This window comes from Orycteropus afer, unplaced genomic scaffold (genome assembly GCF_000298275.1).
Source record: "Orycteropus afer afer isolate SDZICR_OR568_19922 unplaced genomic scaffold, OryAfe1.0 scaffold00197, whole genome shotgun sequence".
Taxonomy (NCBI): domain Eukaryota; kingdom Metazoa; phylum Chordata; class Mammalia; order Tubulidentata; family Orycteropodidae; genus Orycteropus; species Orycteropus afer.
Genome location: NW_006921784.1, coordinates 5,168,614 through 5,174,011, shown reverse-complemented (window position 1 = coordinate 5,174,011; position 5,398 = coordinate 5,168,614). Strand labels below are relative to the sequence as shown.

The 5,398-nt window shown below is 41.8% G+C and overlaps 1 pseudogene; it reads left to right on the top strand.

Moving 5' to 3' along the window:
• Positions 1-4,035, top strand: part of LOC103203036 — a 22,369-nt pseudogene extending 18,334 nt beyond the window's left edge.
• Positions 4,036-5,398: the final 1,363 nt, after the last annotated feature.

Genomic DNA, 5,398 nt, shown 5'->3' with positions numbered 1-5,398 from the left:
TTTTTTTTTTTTAACCACAAGCACATGTCACTTTTGTAATGAAAGGGGAAAAATGTTTTTGAAAACATCTGTATCTCTAAAATGCTTAGCGGGTAGCCCGTTGAGTGCCCTACATGTTGTGAGCCGTGGTTGGGTCAGCTCCGACTCATGGTGACCCCTTTCACAACGGAACAAAATTCTGCCAGGTCCTGTGTTAAAACCCATGATTGGACAATTAGTGATCTATAGTGGGTTTTTTTTTTCTCTCTCTCAATTTTACTTATTTTGTCATTGCTGAAAATACACATAGCAAAACAAGCATCAGTTCACCTGTTTGTACATATACAATTCAGTGATGTTGTTTATATTCTTGAAGCTGCATGCTATCCTTACCTTCCTTTTCCGGGTTGTTCTTCTGTCCTTGACATAAACTCAGTGCCCACTAAGGTTCCTATCTAATCTTTTGAATTGCTGTTGTCAATTTGATACCATATAGATAGCTCTCAAGAGAGCATATTACTCCAAGTAGACCCTTTTTTTTTTTTACTAGTTAAGCCAAACTATTTATTGTTTGGTTTTAAGATCACTTCAGGGGATATTTTTGGTTTAAGGCTTAAAGGTTTTCTCAGGGCAATAGTTTCAGGTTTTCATCTACCCTCCACGGCTTCAGAAAGTCTAGAGTACTTGAGAGTTTGAAATTCTGGTCTGCCTTTTCCCCCTTTTGATTAGGATCCTTCTATGGAATCTTTGATCGAAATGTTCAATAATGGTATGGGCACCGTTCAGTTCTTCTGATCTCATGGCAAATGAGACAGTTGTTCATGGAGGAAGTTAGCCACGCGTTCCATGTCCTCCTCCTGTTCCTGACTCTCCTTCTTCTGTTGCTGCAGGTGACTAGAGACCAAATGCCGTGCCTCGCATGGCCACTTGCAAGCTTTTAAGGCCCCAGGTGCTATGCAACGATCTAGGAGGTAGAATAGAAGTGCTAAGTAAATATGTTGTTAGGCCAGGTAACTGAGATGTCTCAAGAAACCATGACCCTTAAATTCCAATCCAGAGAACCAAATCTCATGAGATGTTTGATTGTATATAAACAGGCTCAATAGCTACTCTTTTCTTTTGTGTGGGTGTGTGATTGTCATTGTTGTAAATATAGCTATCACACAAATTTTGCCAGTTCAACTTTTTACAGGTGTACAACTTAATGACAGCAATTAGAATAATGAGCTGTGCAACCCTACCTTTAATCAAAGCAATTTTTCCATCACTGTTAACCCCCTTTTTCCCCTCCCTCCTGCTTCTGGTAACCACTAATGAACTTTGGTACCTATACATTTGCTTTTTTTTGTCTGTTTATATAACTGAGGTCATATGATATTTGTCCTTTTGTAAGTGACTTATTTTGCTCAACACATTGTCTTCCAGCTCCATCCATACAGTAGCTTGTATTAAGCCTTTATGATTCTCAGTGTTATGTAATTGTCCTCCATTTGTGATCTGATGTAATTATCCTAAGTGTTATAAATCCTAACCTCTATCATGTTAACGGGGAGCTCTGGTAGCATAGTGGCTAAGACACTTGCCTGCTAACCAGACGGCTGGTGGTTCAAACCCACCAGCCACTCCTCGGAAGGAAGGTTGGGAAATCCTCCTTCCATAGTGATACTGCCTCGGAAACCCAAGGAGGGGTCGCTATGAGTTGGGTTTGACTCCATGGCACATAACAACAATAACAACATGATGTTAATGAGGCAAGATCTGTAAAGGCGTGATGTTAATGGGACAGAATACAACGGACAGGATTAGATGATACCTCTTTTGAGCTGTAAAAGAGATTAAACAGTTGAGTAGAGATGAGGATGACCTCAGTACCACCAAGAAGAGCCACGAGAGGAGAGCATCCAGGACCTAGGGTCCTTGCACTGAGAACCTCCTAGATGCCGAGACACATGGAGATCTCCACTGGATGCCAGGCCTACAGATGTTGAAAGGAGACAAGGACTTTCCCTCATAGCCAACAAAGAGAGCAACCCTTTTCCTAGAGCTGACACTCTGAATTCACACTTCTAGCCTCCTAAACTGTGAGGGAATAAATTTTGTTTGTTAAAGCTGCACACTTGTGGTACTTCTGTTACAGTGGTACTAGAGTACTAAGAGAAATCGAGTTGTGTGGGTTTATCTCTGGACACTCAGTTTTGTTCTGTTGGTCTGTGTGTGTATTGTTATACATGTACCAAGCTTCAGTAATTGTAGTTGCACAGCATGTTTTAAAGTCAGAGTGTGTGAGCCTCCTACTTTGTTCTTTTTCAGCATTGTTTTAGCTATTTGGGGCCTCTTGCTGTTCTATATAAAGTTAAGGATTAGTTCTCCTGTTTCTGTAAAGAAGGCTGATAGAATTTTGATTGGGATTGCATTACATCTGTAGATAGATTTGAGTAGTACTGACAACTTAATAATCTTAAGTCTTCTGATCATGAGCATGGAAGATCTTTTCCTTTATTAAAGTCTTCTTTAATCACTTTCAGCAGTGCTTTATAGTCTCCACTGTGTAAGTCCTTCACGTCCCTGGTTAGATTTAGTCCTAGGTATTTTATGCTCTTAGATGCTATTGTAAATGGAATTTTTTTCTCTAATTTCCCTTTCAGATTTCTCATTGCTGGTGTATAGAAATCCACCTGATTGTTGTTTGTTGACCTTGTACTCTGCAACTTTGCTAAATTCTCCTATTAGCTCTAGAATTTTCTTGTAGACTTTGGGATTTTCTGTATATAGGATCATATCATTTGCAAATAGAGATAATTTTACTTCCTCTTTTCCAATCTGGATATCTTTTATTTCTTTTGCTTGTCTTATTGCTCTAGACAATACTTCTAATACAATATTGAATAGAAGTGGTGAGAGCAGGCACCCTTGTCTTGTTCCCAATTTCAAAGGGCAAGGTATCAGTCTTTCTCCATTAAGTAGAATGTTGGCTGTTGGCTTTTCATATATGCCCTGAATCATATTGAGGATTGTCCCTTCTATTCCAATCTTTAGGATTTTCATCAAAAAAGAGTCTTTGTCTACATCCACAGAGATGATCACATGGTTCCTTCCTTTGTTCTCAGCAATATGATGTATTATATTGATTGATTTTCTAATGTTGAACCATCCCTGCATTCCTGGAATAAATTTCACTTAATCATGGTGTTTGATTCTTTTGATATGCTGTTGGATTCTATTCACTGGTATTTTGTTGAGGATTTTTGCATCATTTTACTTGGATGCACAATTAACACCCATGGAAGCAGCAGACAAGAATCAAACAATGTATTGCATTGGGGAAATCTACTGCAGAAGACCTCTTTAGAAAGTGGGCCGGAGGTGGCAGTGATGGCTGGACAGTGAGTGCGGTGATGCTGCCTGGTCCCAGGTTGCACGCCGTGTGGATTTCTTTTTAAGCCCCTCTAGTGTCCATCCATACTCTCAGTGTCCATCCGTACTCTCAGGCCCGGGGGAGCCCATGAGAAACTATCCACTGTTCGGCGGTGCCTTCTCCGCCATTCTCCCCCACGGGGCGATTGATGTAAGTGACCTCCGACCAGTCCCAGACAATCAGGAAGTTTTCTGCCATCACACGACAGACCAGAGTTTGATCGTGGAACTTTGGGAGCTGCAGGCCCACATGCTGGGCAAAGAGGCTGCGCGGTACCACTTTGAGGATGTTGGCAGAGCGCAGGGTTCTAGGGCTGGGCAAGTGGAGGCTGTGCGGCCCTTTCCTTTGGAGAACCTGGCCTTGGGGGGGCTGCTGTCAAGAGGCCTGGGTCCTCGCTGGCAAGCAGCAGATAGCTAAGGAAAACCAGCAGGTAGCAAAGGAGGTGACAGTACACCAAGCCTTGCTGCGGCTGACCCAGTACCAGACTGATCTCCTGCTCACCTTCAATCAGCGCCCCCCTTGAAAATAGATCATCTCTTGGCCCTGAAAACCTGTCACCACCTCCCTGGACCCTGGGTGACTTTGAACAGCTAGTGGCCAGTCTGACCCTTCACAGTCCCAACATCTTTAGTGCCCAGTAAAGATGGTGAAGCAAGACACGGAAACACCATGTGACACTGCTGAGGAGCTGAGGGCAGTAATGCAAGAGGCCGAGGGCCTGGCTATCTGGGCTTCCCTCCTTCCCTCCCTGTGCGTCAACACAAGACACCTCCACTCTGCAGAAATAAACTTGCTTTATAATCAGTAAAAAAAAAAAAAAACCTCTTTAAAGTGTTAAGAAGCAAAGATGTCACTTTGAGCATTAAGGTGCACCCAAGCTATGATATTTTCAGCCACCTCATATGCATTCAAAAGCATTTGTGTTTGAATTGTGATGTTGGTGAAGAAGATTGAATAGACAGCAGACTGCCTGAAGAGCAAACAAACCTGTCTTGGAAGAAATACAGCCAGAATTCTCCTTAGAAGCAAAGATCGGGAGACATGTTATCAAGAGGGACCAGTCAGTCCCTGGAGAAGGACATCATGCTCGGTAAAGCAGAGGGTCAGCAAAAGAGAGGAAGACCCTCCGCTGGAAAGACGGACAGTGGCTGCAGCCATGAGCTCAGACGTACCAGCGACTGTGAGGACAGTGCAGGACTGGGCGGCCTTCCGTTCTGTTGTACACAGGGTCACTGTGAGCTAGAACTGACGCAACAGCACCTAACAACAACAACAATTCATGAGAGTAGCTTTCTTTTCTTGTGACGTCTTTGTCAGGTTTGAGTATCAGGGTTATATTTGCTTCACAGAAGGAATTAGGGAGTTTTTATTCCTTCTCTCTTTTGGAGGAGTTTGAACAGTATTTGTGTCAATTCTTCAACAGTTTGGTAGAATTCCCCAGTGAAGCTATCTGGTCCGGGAGTTTTTAAATTTTTCATGGGAGAGGGGAAATTTTTGATTACTGATTTTAATTCTTGTTATGCTGAGATTTTCTATTTCCTCATGAGTCAGTTTGTGTAAGTGGGTGTTTCTAATAATTTATCCATTTCATCTAAATTACTCAGTTTGTTGCCATAATATTCTTTTGTTCATAATTTTCTGTCATAATTCTCTTTATTTTTATCAGGTCAGTTGTAACATCATCTCTTTTATTTGGTTATTTTCAGCTTTTCTCTTCTTTGTCAGTCTAGCTAAAAGTTTGTCAATTTTATTAATCTTTTCAAAGAGCCAACTTCTGGTTTTATTGATTCTCTCTATTATTTTTCTGTTTTTGATTTTATTTATTTATGCTCTGATGTTTGTTATTTCCTTTCTTCTGGTAAGTTTAGAAGAAGCTCTGGTGGTACAGTGCCTAAGACGTTTGACTGCTAACCAAAAGGATGGCAGTTCAAACCCACCAGCCACTCCTCGAAAGGAAGGTTGGGCAATCCTACTTCCGTAGTGATACTGCCTCGGAAACCCAAG